General features: G+C 33.4%; 1 pseudogene; it reads right to left on the reverse strand.

The window, feature by feature from the left end:
• The window catches only part of LOC139849035 (patellin-3-like), a 79244-nt pseudogene that overhangs the window by 35103 nt on the left and 28502 nt on the right, over positions 1-15639 (reverse strand).

Below are 15639 nucleotides of genomic sequence, written 5' to 3' on the forward strand. Positions count from 1 at the left end.
TATTAATAAATAAATTATATTATTTACTCTAATAAATCTTTTAAAAATATTTAAAAATATAAAACGACGATATTTAAACTATATATTAATCATGTATAGATTTTTGGAAATTATTTTGAGTCAAATTTACTTTTGTTGACTTTTGCATATTAGTCTCGAGCATTAGGATTGTGGCACACTATGACTTGACCTAATTTGTTAGACAAATATTGACCAACGTATAAATATATATAATTAATTTAGGTTTGTGAATCCGAGGCCAACCTTGCACTAGTTCAATGACGTTATATGTATTTTTACTACGAAATACAGTATGGTAAGTTTCATTTGCCTTTTTACCCTTTATATTTTTGGGACTGAGAATACATGCGCTTTTATAAATGTTTGACAAAATAGACACAAGTAATTGAAACTACATTCTATGGTTGAATTATCGAAATCGAATATGCCCCTTTTTATTAAAGTCTGGTAATCTAAGAATTAGGGAACAGACACCCTAATTGACGCGAATCCTAAAGATAGATCTATTGGGCCTAACAAACCCCATCCAAAGTACCGGATGCTTTAGTACTTCGAAATTTATATCATGTCCGAAGGAGGATCCCGGAATGATAGGGGATATTCTTATATGTATCTAGTTAATGTCGGTTACCAGGTGTTCACCATATGAATGATTATTTTTGTCTCTATGCATGGGACGTATATTTATGAGAACTGAAAATGAAATTCTTGTGGTCTATTAAAATGATGGAAATAAATGATTATGATAAACTAATGAACTCACCAACCTTTTGGTTGACACTTTAAAGCATGTTTATTCTCAGGTGTTAAAGAAATCTTCCGCTGTGCATTTGCTCATTTTAAAGATATTACTTGGAGTCTTTCATAGCATATTTCGAAGAACGTTGCATTCGAGTCATTGAGTTCATCAAAGATTATTATTAAATCAATTTATAGTTGGATAGTGGATATTATGAAATGGTATGCATGCCTGTCAATTTTCGATGTAAAGAAAGTTTGTCTATTAAAAACGAATGCAATGTTTGTAAAATGTATCATATAGAGGTCAAATACCTCGCAATGTAATCAACTATTGTGAATCGTTTATAATGTATATGAACGGGTCCTTTCAGTTGGTATCAGAGCGGTGGTCTTAGCGAACCAGGTCTGCATTAGTGTGTCTAACTGATAAGTCGATAGGATGCATTAGTGGGTCTGGACTTCGACCGTGTCTGCATGTCAAAAGTTTTGCTTATCATTTTGTGTCGAAAATTAACTATTATCATCCTCAGGAAATTACCTGCTTATCATTTTTAGTCTAAGACACGTCTTGCTGCATTGATTGCATGAATAGTGTATAGACAAAAATTCATATCTTAGCATATCTGCTAAATCATATCTTATTTTATCTGACATATCCCGCAAAGTCCTCCGTAATCTACGAAATCTTTTGATCTATATATATATATATATATATATATATATATATATATATATATATATATATATATATATATATATATATATATATATATATTCTATGTAATTAGTATACCATCCGTTAGCCAAAATCATTTCATATCGAAAAAAAAATCCTTTATCCAATCGTACTAAATGGAATTCGTCATCAGTTCAAGTCACTCAGATTCCGAAATGGAATCCCATTCAAGCTCCGAAAGCAGTGTGACCGGAATAGATCAACCAATCAGTCATCACCTATTCTGGATGAATTGGGGATGGGTTCGTAGCCTCCTCAATCATTGGAGACAAGAAGAAGGTGATCCCTTCCATCCACCACATTGCCCTCTTGACGAAGAACCTGAAGCACTTACCGGCGAACCTGTCCGAAACACCATTTTCTCGCTCATTTCCAGAGTATCTCGTCACGATTATATATTACATCAAATTTTAGATTTTATTTATCCGCTCGTCCGAACCGACAATCACCCCGGTGTAATAGAAGAAGTCAACGAGCTTCACGCTCGGGTAGTGGCTTTGGAGAATATAGTGCAGAGATTACAAACACCAGCAGCAGCATCAGCAGCATAACCAGTACCACCATCATCAACGCCAACAGTACCATTACCACCTCCAACCACAACCGCATCGTAAACCTCAACTTCACAATCTGTCCCACGAGCATCAACGTCATACGTACCATAGATACCAAGAAGTACCAACAACAATAACTGACGAAGTATTACCTCATAACTTCATTGGAGAAATATTCCGCGGCGATTATGTAATCTTTAAAGTCTTAAAGATTATCTAATCTAGCCCTAACCATAAATCAGTTAAGCGAACCAAAATGATAGAAGGAAGAGTATAAACCCTGACAAAAATGGTGTGTGATTAACAAGCTAAACTTGCTTTACCAACAGCATCAACAGTACCGTCAGCGTTACCAGCATCGTCAGTACAGTTAACATCCGAATCAACAACACCGATAACATCACAAACTCCGTCAGTTCAAGAATCACTGTGGACATTATTACCAATCAATAACGTGTATATTGTATCAACGAGTTATGAAGAATTAACTCATTTCCTCTGAAGAAATTATATGTATATTATATACATATATATATATTTTGAAATAAATCTTTCCGTGCTAAGCTATTGTGTGTGAATCTTAACTACTCGGTTAATTCATATTACAAATATGCAATAATGTACGTCCTTCGGCTGCAAATTAACCAGCGTTAACTACAATCTCTGGCGCAATTCAACAAATTTCAATTCATAATAAATCAAGTATATATTTGATTTTATACTTTCATCATCGATGTACCCGAAACTTTTCAGATAACATCATTCGTACTTTGCAAAATTCACAAGAATTCCACGAACCGAACATCATACATCAACAAATAACGAAGTATTGATTCATAATTTCAATGTCATTAAAGAAATACTGCGTAAAAGTTATGTACTTTTTAAAGCCTTTAGGGAATATTCAATTCTAGTTTCAACCGTAAATCAAATGAGTTTAATTTAACATTAACTCATTAAATCTATGTTACAACTGAAGAAAATATACATATATATATTTTCATAAAGACTGTAATAAAATTCTTTTGTACAAAATATTAATTGTGAATTTTTTTTAACGGGTAGGTAATACCCGAGAGATATATAAATTCACAATTAATATGTTACATTCTTCGAATCTGATTCAGCAAATCATCCATTATACTCCCTACTTTCACAACAATATACATTCTTTTATAGAAATCAAAACATCCATACTCATTCAAAATTTAATTACATATTCTGATTTTGAAATCTTAAAATTCAACTTGAGATATGACTAAAATCATCACTCTTAGATCCTTACATCTTTCACAAGCTATATTTTGACTTCAAAACTGTGTTAGAATATCAAATGTATGTTAACGATTACAATCTGTGTTCAAACCCTTCGAAAATTTCTGAAGACACTTCGAATGATGAGCAATCGAGATGATGATCCAACCACATGTTACCCACAGTTATGTACCCGAAAAACTCTTGAAACCAAAGTAAAAGATTAAACAACGTATCCGCGTCAGATTCTTTGGCATTTATTAGCAAAAATAACTTTGCGACTCCTATTCAAAGTAGCCAGTTTTGTCACAGCTCCAGCAAGTCAACTTCGACTTTTCAGTCAGACTAACCTTATTATAACCTTGAGATATACACCATCGTTATCAGGGAACCTTTTACATTCCACCACATTATTAGCAGATGTACCAACAACTTCATTACCCTTTGACTTTAGCCTCTCCAAAAAGTCATTATAATTATTCATTGAAACCCCATCATTTACTCATTCGCATCTTGTAATGAGAATTGCCATACGAATCATTGGGAATTAGCAATCAGTATTTTGAAATCTCGCAGCATGTCTACGCCAACAGTTATATGTGTATATATAACGTCTATCTTCTGGACTTAATTTGAATGTGAAGTTTCTGAAAAACACTCCGAACTACGAATTGGTTCTCCGAAAATGGAAAAAATGCTGATGAAGCAGCAAAAACTATAAACGACTTTAAACGGTAAAAGCTGGATGATAATGATGAAGTGTGCTGGCAAAGCGTAGAAAAAGAGAAGTTTTGGAACTGGAAAACGGATTGAGCAAAGTAGGAAGGAGGCTATGGACAAATTACAAAGACTGAACCTGAATTCAAAGGATCCAAATGATTCAGTACCTGCTGAAGTCATTAACGAATACCTTGCTCCTGACTCTAAACCCCTGCGGACAATATTCTTCATCATCCTCTGATATTAGAAATTCTAAAATATCATCATATCTTTCATTATAAATATCCTCCATATTTCTGAAGATATTTTCTTAATTTTTTTTATTTGAAATCATTTACCTCTTCGCGCTATCTGTATTACATCATATAAGAAACTATTTTGGTTTCTAAATTCTGAAACATTCAAGTTTAAAATAGGAATATTTTGAAGTAGTATTGGGAACTGAAGCATGAATTAGTATAATATAATGACACTTGATCAATGTGATTATATTACAGTAAGTCATGCTGAGTTTCTAAATGGAACGTGATGATTCACAGATCATAACATCATCATGTGCCATGTTATACGACTCTTGTATTCTATTTAACCTCTAAAATATCAAGAAAATATTTCTTGATGATTCGGCCTTTTCCAAGGTATTCTAGTAATTTGACAAGTCAAGATCGTGCCATCACAATTTCTTTCCTAGAACATTAACAATGTTGATTCCGAAATTCATATCTGTGAATTCTGGACCATTACAAGCGGTGCTTAATCGCAAGAAGAAGAAACGAAAGGACAAAACTCCGAAATAGAAATTGGGGTATAAATTGCAGCAAATAAAAGAGAGCATTAACTGTGAATGATAATGATTATAGAAGACAGAAGCAGAGACTTTGAAATATAAGGGAACATATAAAGCCTAACGACAAACCAGAAATTATAAACCATATATATCGATGCATATAGCAATATAAAGACACGGGAGAACTAGAAACACTATAAACCCAAGAGTATAGTAGAAGTAAATAGATTCTTCCGGCGGTAGATGAAAAAGAAGAATGACCGATATGAAAGTTAGAAGTATATCGAGAATCAGAACTGGATGGAGCATATTGATGAATACTTTAAAATATGAGTTGAGGGGGAAAGAATAGAAGGTGATGAAACATGACTAGGAACTTAGAAATCAATAGATTTAACTCACACAATGGCGGAATAAGTGAATCAAACCCTCTAGTGAATAGGTTAATTTTTTTTTTGATTAATTTAGTCAAACCACAACTAAATCAAGTGTGATTAGATCAACACCTAGAGCTATTATTCACCACCTGGGTGATTTGGACTGAGAGAGAATCGGATGAGCTCACTAGATCTAAGTGTGTGTAACAAATGAGAGGCTTAACTTAAAATGAAGAACATAAGACTTTATATACCCCTGCTGTTGACTCACCCATACGATTCATTCATCACACGTACAAGTTGGCTTCATCAGCCGTACGGGTGATCACTCACTCGTGTCTTCTCATTTAGGTTGTAATTGTGACTTAGCTCAGCATCAACCGTGCGTATGAGCCTGTCAGCCGTACTAGTGAGGCTTCACTCGTACGTCTGACTAAGTCTAACATAGTAAAACATCTAAATCTCGTTCCTGTAACCACATACAAACACGGATAGGATAATAACGAGCAATCATGGTGGCCTGTAAACTGTTGTACCTGCAATGGACGTGGGTAGATGTCTAGGGACTTGCATAAAATGCATCAACAGAAGGTGTGAGTTGTAAGGAAACGAAGGAGGTGAATTTATAAGAAAATCTCCGACAGAACAATTAAAATGGACGATCGCATTTAAAGCGGATCCTAATTTCCTTGATTACCGGAGAGTCAAATCTTATTAAGAAGATTTTCTTCAAATCCCTTGAAATCTGGGAATCAATCATATCTACGTCAAATGATAAGATGAATCTACACTTACTCATTTCACTCTTCTATGTTAGCTTCATTCGTACTCTTCATATAAATGGATTGTTTATCCAAATTATTCGCTGATGATAAAACTCTAATTTTCAGCCCGTATGCATCATGAAAACATACTTATTATCATTCAGGACCTTTCTACTCAAATTTCGGGACGAAATTTCTTTAACGGGTAGGTACTGTGACAACTCGAAAATTTCCAACCAAATTTAAACTTTAATCTTTATATGTTTCCGACACGATAAACAATATTTGTTAAGTTAAATTTCAAGAATTTTAAACTATGTTCATACATTCATTCAACTTCAACCAAGTTCCAACGATTCACGAACCATTAAACGAATATGATTATATATGTATATGTGTATATATATTATAACTTGAAACGTAAACAAAATATTAGATTAAATACTTTATATGATTGTATCTGTTTCAAAATGTTTATCAATGGAATTAGAAGATAAGATCAAATGATTGAATTATCAGATATATTGAATTATGATTACAAGTCTCTGTTGAAAGGCCCACGTTGATTTGAGAAATCTTTCCATTTTAACAATATTCGGAAAATGGTAAAGTGATTTATAAATAAGAACAAATTGTCAATCATTGAGAACTAGACAAAGGATAGTGGAAGATTGAATCTCATAAAGACTCGATTGATCTATTTAGTTTCAAACGTACAAAAAACGTTTTCAGTTTAAAAAGAACTTTATTATTAAAACATGTATAACTTTTATAAATATCTAGAACCACTTTTGACAACTCATTACTTAACTAGTATGATAAAGATAACGATATTTATATTTTATTTTATTAAATATATATAACGATTTAAATTAATATTATATATATTTATACGCGTATTATACGTACATAGTTTTATACTTTTACTATACTTAAACTTTACATTTACTTTATTTTTACTTTACTTTAACTTTAATAATTCACTTTAATAATTCATACTTTAATAATTCACTTTAATAATTCATACTTTAATAATTCACTTTAATAATTCATACTTTAATAATTAATAATTCATTTTAATAATTATACTTTAATAATTCACTTTAATAATTCATACTTTAATAATTTACTTTAATAATTCATACTTTAATAATTCACTTTAATAATTCATACTTTAATAATTCACTTTAATAATTCAAAAATCTATTATAAATAGAATTCAATGGGTTTCATTATTTCATAGAAACTTAAAAATATTTTTCCCTAAACTCTCTCAATCGATTTACATATATATATTTACTCCGTATTATTTCAAAATATTATTAGTATACATAAAATATTACGACGGAGTGCTGTCCGAGTGATTTCGAAATTGTTTTTCGAGTAAGATAGGATTAAGGAAATTATGGGTTATAGCTATAGAGGTGATTGAATATGGTTCATGGGTATGCTCGTGAGGTCAATATAGTATTTATCATTTCCGTTGCATCTACGTACCTTTCCTGCAATATTAAATCTCAATATTGATATGTGAGTACTCATAATTTAACTTTTACATACTAATAGTGTATCCCTGACTAGTGCTCGAGTATTTAGGATTATGCATGCTTGTACTTTTGATATTGCCCTTAGACAGGTTAGGTTGAATCTTGAATTAGTTACACTTGCGGTTGAGATAAGGTATAAGATATGCATGCCCTTGGAAAGCTAGCGAAAAATTAAGAACTTTTCCTTTAGATATCGAATGATTTCGATGAACGGATTAGAAGTTATAATCAATTGAATTTTCGATATTTTTATTAAAAATGATTATTATTATCGTCGTTTTTATCGTCGTTCTAGTTTTATCTTATTATTATCATTATTATTATCTTTATCAATAAAAGGGATTTATCATTAAAAATTGTTATTTTTTTTTTATTATTACTATCGTTATTATCGTTAAAGTTATAATTAGTATTATTATTATTATCCAATTATTATTATTATTATTTTTATTAGTATTATTATTATTATTATCATTATTAATATATATATCATTATTTAAAAATAGTTATTGTTATTGTTATTATTATTATTACTATATTATCATTAAGATAATTATTAGTATTATCGTTACTAATGTTATAGTAACTATCACTATTAATATTAGTGTAATTAAAACAAATATTTGTAACACCTAATTATTTTGATTACTATTATTATCATTATTATGAACACGATATAAAAGACGATTAAAAGCTATTAAACGAAACGATTAGGAAATAATGAGTAAGAGTATCATGATGAAATTAAAATATTATAAGATATTGATTTAGATAAAATTATCGTTCTTATTATTTTTATCATTACTATTAGTATTAAAACTATCATTTTAACAAAAATTATTATTTTAATAGAAATGTCATTGTTACTATAAAATATCATTATTATTATTATTTTAAATAGAATTATTATTTTAAAGATAATATTAAAAATTATCGTAAATATTAAAGTTATCATAATTAGAATTATCGTTTTATCATAATGTCATTTTAGTAATTATAAATATTGATATTTTTATAATAATAATTATTATTACAAAATAATACAAATTTACTTACTATCATTATAGATATTATTTTATCAAATAAATATGTGATGCAAACATATTTTACTACGTGTAATAACTTACTTTAATAATACCTATCATATTTTCTTTATGATATTAAATGAACCCTATAAATTTTATTACTTAATATATATAAAAGTATATTTTATTATATAAATTTAAAATCAAATTTTATTTATTAATAAATAAATTATATTATTTACTCTAATAAATCTTTTAAAAATATTTAAAAATATAAAACGACGATATTTAAACTATATATTAATCATGTATAGATTTTTGGAAATTATTTTGAGTCAAATTTACTTTTGTTGACTTTTGCATATTAGTCTCGAGGATTAGGATTGTGGCACACTATGACTTGACCTAATTTGTTAGACAAATATTGACCAACATATAAATATATATAATTAATTTAGGTTTGTGAATCCGAGGCCAACCTTGCACTTGTTCAATGATGTTATATGTATTTTTACTACGAAATACAGTATGGTAAGTTTCATTTGCCTTTTTACCCTTTATATTTTTGGGACTGAGAATACATGCGCTTTTATAAATGTTTAACGAAATAGACACAAGTAATTGAAACTACATTCTATGGTTGAATTATCGAAATCGAATATGCCCCTTTTTATTAAAGTCTGGTAATCTAAGAATTAGGGAACAGACACCCTAATTGACGCGAATCCTAAAGATAGATCTATTGGGCCTAACAAACCCCATCCAAAGTACCGGATGCTTTAGTACTTCGAAATTTATATCATGTCCGAAGGAGGATCCCGGAATGATAGGGGATATTCTTATATGTATCTAGTTAATGTCGGTTACCAGGTGTTCACCATATGAATGATTATTTTTGTCTCTATGCATGGGACGTATATTTATGAGAACTGAAAATGAAATTCTTGTGGTCTATTAAAATGATGGAAATAAATGATTATGATAAACTAATGAACTCACCAACCTTTTGGTTGACACTTTAAAACATGTTTATTCTCAGGTGTTAAAGAAATCTTCCGCTGTGCATTTGCTCATTTTAAAGATATTACTTGGAGTCTTTCATAGCATATTTCGAAGAACGTTGCATTTGAGTCATTGAGTTCATCAAAGATTATTATTAAATCAATTTATAGTTGGATAGTGGATATTATGAAATGGTATGCGTGCCTGTCAATTTTTGATGTAAAGAAAGTTTGTCTTTTAAAAACGAATGCAATGTTTGTAAAATGTATCATATAGAGGTCAAATACCTCGCAATGTAGTCAACTATTGTGAATCGTTTATAATGTATATGAACGAGTCCTTTCAATATTGCTGCCGCAGAAGCTGGAAAAGAAATGTTGTGGTTAAAGCGTTATCTCCAAGAATTTGGAATCAAGCAAAAGGGGTACAGGGTATATTGTGACAGTCAGAGTGCTCTAGATTTGAGCAAGAACTCCATGTACCATTCCCGTGCAAAACATATTGATATTCACTATCATTGGATACGCGAGGTAATTGATCGACAACTGTTGAGACTAGTGAAGATCCATACAAAGGAGAATCCTGCGGATATGTTAACAAAGGTGGTGACTCGAGAGAAGTTAGAGTTATGCAGAGACATAACTGGAATGTTCGTGGGTTCGGCTGGAGGGGGAGAATTGAAAGTTTCCAGCCTACAATCTAGAAGCTCACCTTCTAGGTGTTCAAAGTAGCCTTCTTTGAACACCATGTAGAAGAAGCAAAGATGAATACGATGACGGCCGCCCACCATCTCCGTTGCGCACGACACCTTCCTCGTTCACACCATTCCACCGCCACCAAAGTTTTAGTATAAATAGAGGTTGAAACTTCAATTGTAAATCATCCCAAATCACTCAGAGAAGTGTAATCACAACCTAGATAGTGTGTGTGAGTTTGAGAGTTTTTTTTTTTTTTTTTTTTTTGTAAGAGTTTTGTAATACTCTGTAAATCTATTCTTGTGAGTAATAGAGTTGTTTTTCTCTCAAATTTGTATCTCCCAACGTCTAGGCGATCCTCTCTACCTAACACAAAGATACAATACGTTTAATTAAGCATATTGACTTATGGACGATACTTAATATCAGACATATATCAGTAACTTACGTCGTTTTCTATACATATAACTAGAGTTAATTCCTCATTCAAGAATCATTTTGATTAGAATGACACTTTCTTATCAACCACATAAATTCATAATTCCTTATGTGCTTCTTAGTTTTAACTGAACAAATTAAACTCTAATTATATATCATATTAAGATTCATGTTGCCAACTACGAGTAAAAAAACAAAAGTTTATTCATCATATCTATTGAATGATCATATAACTAAATTAACATGAACTCATTTATTACAAAAATGTTACTTTGTAACACACTAACACACATCGATAGCAAATAAGATGCATAATTTATCTTGTTAAACATTGGTACAAGATCTAATTTCTGACTGTTTAACTCTAATAAACTGAAACTAGATGAGTATACTGTTTCTTTCAGGTTCAAAGTATTATAAGTTAGAATAAGATCAACTGCCTATCGTCATTCAAAGTTTTCTAACTAGTAACTGTCAAATCTTAATGTTACAACACACTTAAATTATTTATTAATAAAAAAATAGGATTGCAACATATATTCATAACCTATTGAAGCGAAAAATATTATCAATTTAAAACATCATTCATTGTTCTAAATACTTGATGTTAAATTTTAAGAGCCAGTAACAAAATATTAATATACCATAGATGAACAACACAAGAAGCACTTATTATTATTATTATTATTATTATTATTATTATTATTATTATTATTATTATTATTATTATTATTATTATTATTATTATTATTATTATAAACTTAAAAGTATTAAAACTTACAAAAAATTAGTGGGAAGCCTAGAGACAATCTGGCCCCCCACACCTCTAGCAATAGCAAAATCTATCCTAGTAAAAATATGAGCAGCAGCACCGGCACCAATATCTTGCGCCATCGAACTCTTCTGAACCCGCTTTAGCAAAGAAATAGCATCCTTTTCCAATTTCCCAAGGGAAGAAAATGAGAAAGGAATGAAACCATAACCAATCGCCTGACAGCTAGATTCGTACTTGACCCGCTTCCGACGAGCCGCATCAACCACAGCACGTCCAGGGACAAAGTCAGAAAGTCCAGACTGTGTCAAAGGAGAAGACCCTGTCAAGTCAACACAAACATCGCGACCACAATCCCAGGAATAAAGTAACACATCTGCAGGTCTGAGGGCCCTGTCGTTCCCTCCAGACAACCTAATGTCAACCTCCTTTCTCGCTGAAATCCCAGATCGATAACAAACATCAACAAGGGAATCTCGAACAACATTATGTCGATGCTTAATACCCACCATACCAGCACAAGACACCGCGTGATCCCCGAAAATATCCCCAGTAAAAACCCTTGAACAGGCAGAGCATGCCGTCGAGATAGAGAACAATGGAACACCCAACCGGTAGCACAACACACATCGGTAAGTCTTTGCGTTCATCGTCTGACCCAACCCCAAAATAGGGACTGCCCTTAGCCAAGCAGAGGTGTGATCACCCTGCTGCGATTTCCATAAGGCCGATTGTCGGGGAGATAATGAAAAAGTGGATTCTGCAGAAGCGGTAACCTTTGTGAAATAAACATCTGCCAATTTCTTCATGAGTATGGGGGCAGCGACCTCACTCTGATTACCTAAAATATCAAACCCAACCGTTTTATTAAACAGACCCAATGCATCTTCAAAAGCACAACCAAGACCAACAATACCCGCATGACGTAGGAGCTTGGTCTGCAACCCAGCAGACTGTAATCGAGAAGCCAGAAAAGCATAATGACGAACATCTCCCGCAGAATAAACACCAAGCCCTCCAAATGCAAATGGCAAGGTGGCAAGCCGCCACTGCCAATCACCAAACCCAGGCCCTGAAGCAGTAACAATACGCTCCAAGGAAGATCGAACGGCTCCATCGAAAGCGCGTTGAGCCGCCTCAAATATACAAGGAGGACAAGTACGCAAGGTAGAGTAGAGTTTAGAAACTCCCGTACATGCCCTAAGCAACAACAACTCACACTGAGGATCATCAAGCTTAGCAACCTTATCCATAAGCGCAATGGACTTGGTCACCCTTTGCATCACCAGTTCACTACTAAAACCAAGATCGGAACTTGCGGGGGCCCCAAGCAACTTAACACCATTTAAAGGCCGAACAATATTAGGAGGAAAGACACCTACTTGCCTGCTGCGAGGGTCCTCCGTAGGCCAGAAAATTTCTGTTTTTTCAACGTTGAGATGTAGCCCAAAACGAGGCCCATCCCCCATAATCAAATGCAAAACCTTCCCCACCACCAAAGTGTCCCCAATAATAGTGCCATCATCCAAATACCACGCCTGAAGACAAACCTCAAAATTATCTCTGATTTTAGAAACCAAGGGTTGTAAGACCAAAGCAAAAAGCAGCGGACCAAGGGGATCACCCTGTTGCACCCCCTGAGAAGACCATAAGGTGGGGTTCCCATAATACAATCTTGCTGGATTAGAGTAGCAAAATTCAACCCACTGAGAAATGCTCGGACAAAGGCGGCGAACTTCACGTAACATGAACGTACGATCAACAAGATTGAATGCATCTTGAAAATCAACTAATAACATAGAGAGGCCAACATCAGAGCCACGATCCTCAATCAACCGATTCACAGCATGAAGAATAGCCTCACCACCTGAAGAAACACCAACACCAAATTGAAGACCATCAAAGTAACTTCCCAAAGACTGGCCAACCATAGCAGCGCCAACCTTCGAAACAAGACGTCGCCAAACAGTACCCACAGCTATAGGACGAATACCACCGCCGGGCTTGACAAGCGGTGTGAGAGGAGAACTAGCTATATACTCTCCTAATTCCATAGGGCACCTTCCAGCAAGAAAGAGATTAACGACCCCGGTAATAGAGCCAACCAACTCATCCGAGACTGCCACAGCAGCACCACTCAAGCAATCCATAAGGTGTTGTGCACGTAAACCATCCCTACCACATGATGTGCCCCGAGGAAAACTTTTAATCTGGCTCAAAACAACAGCAGAAGTCGTAACGAGGTGTAGGTGATCAACCGCCATATCAGGCAAGGATGGAGCTATAGAAGAAGGATGCTTAGACAGCAAGTCCGCCAGCGTGGCGTCATTATAAGGAGCAACGCCTGATGAAGAAAGAACACGAGCTGCAGCGGTGTAATGGCCATCACAAATCTTTTTACGACACTGCTTAATATTACGCTCTTCCAAATCAAGGACCTCATCATCAACCACTGACAACATAGGAGAATCCTCTACCAAATACTCCCTCACAAGCTGTAAACTTCCACCCGCTGTCCCCCAAGAGCGAATAGCACGGGAAATATTCTCTTCCTGATGCCGACGCTTTATCGAAGACCTAGACTCACGACAACTCCGTGGCCGAAAGGTTTTAAGGGTACAAAGGGGTAACACCAACAAAGAGACCCAACTAGAAATATCATCAGGCTTAGAGACCACCTTATCAAGAGCACCTTTCAAAACCCGAGAAAACCCCAAACGACACTTGGGAGGGATAGACTTAACCGTGCGAAACCCCTTAGAGAACAAACGATCAAGGAGAGCCACATCAAAACCATCGTTATGATCACGCACCGAACCATCCTCAATACAAAGTCGAGCAGGAGAAGAGGGGGCTAGTGGCTTGATAAAATTATGAAGTACAAAACGAACAACACCATTTCCCTCATCGGGGGGAGGCACATCTGGGCCCCTACCATGACGGCACTTAGCACGTACCGTGTGTGTTTTGTAGCAAACACCACATAACCAAATCCCCATACGCCTAAAGGTAACATCAGCCTCAGTATAAACACCCAAATTAGAAGTAAGAGAATGTCGAGTGATATCCCACGCATCGATACCACAATGACGATCACTAAGATGCTTGATAAGAGAACTTCTAACAAGCCCATTTCCACTCCCATTTTGACAGCCACTAAGACCCACAAAGGGACAATGAAACTTCACAGCGGCATGTGACATAGCTACACACAAACTTTAGTTGTAGTGCATAGCTAAAAAGACAGATGCAAAAACCTCATACACCGTAATATAATTAAAACCATGAAGCCAAGATAAAACTCATTGAGGACTTTTAACAAACACCTTGTGGGCATCCCAAAAATATTATTATTATCTCTGCTCTGCACAGCTCTCATCCACACAAAACAAATTTTTATCACTTCAGATACTGACCACATCGTGTAAGTAGAACAAACCAACAATCATGTTGAGACAGTGGATATTTGTAGGTGAAAAGGGTTCAGAAGTATGTGGAAACTCTTGATGTGCTGAAAATAATATAATAATAATAATAATAATAATAATAATAATAATAATAATAATTCCAAATGAGAAATCAAGATTAAATCTTTTGTTTCAAATTTGTAATCACTGTGAATTTGCAGACGGAGACTCGCCTTCGTTGCAAAATCATTGAAAATGATACGTACAGAGAGAAAAATAAGTAATAGAGGTATTATTATTATTATTATTATTATTATTATTATTATTATTATTATTATTATTATTATCATTATTATCATGATTATGATTATGATTATCATTATTATTATTATTATTATCATTATTATTATTATTATTATTATTATAACCAAATTTACATCTTAAAAAACACATAAAGTCACCTGCTTAGCAACGAATTCTGGATAATTATCTTGCAACAACCGTAATGCTTGCTTCGCAGCTAACACCAGTTCCCTCTTTTCAGGCGCTGGTGAATTTTTCAAATCAGTAACCTAAAAATAAATAAATAAATAAATAAATAATTAAATAAATAAATAAATAAATAATCTAAATCTAAATTATATATAATAACAAACACATAAGAACTAATCCTAGCCATTAAATTCTAATTAGCCCCTAAATCTAGACCATTAAAATCTACACCTCATAATCTAAATTATTAACATTATTATGACTAAAATACCCTTCTAATTGGAAAAAATTGGAAAAAAACCGGAAT

The sequence above is a fragment of the Rutidosis leptorrhynchoides genome, chromosome 5 (assembly GCF_046630445.1).
Source record: "Rutidosis leptorrhynchoides isolate AG116_Rl617_1_P2 chromosome 5, CSIRO_AGI_Rlap_v1, whole genome shotgun sequence".
NCBI classification, from domain to species: domain Eukaryota; kingdom Viridiplantae; phylum Streptophyta; class Magnoliopsida; order Asterales; family Asteraceae; genus Rutidosis; species Rutidosis leptorrhynchoides.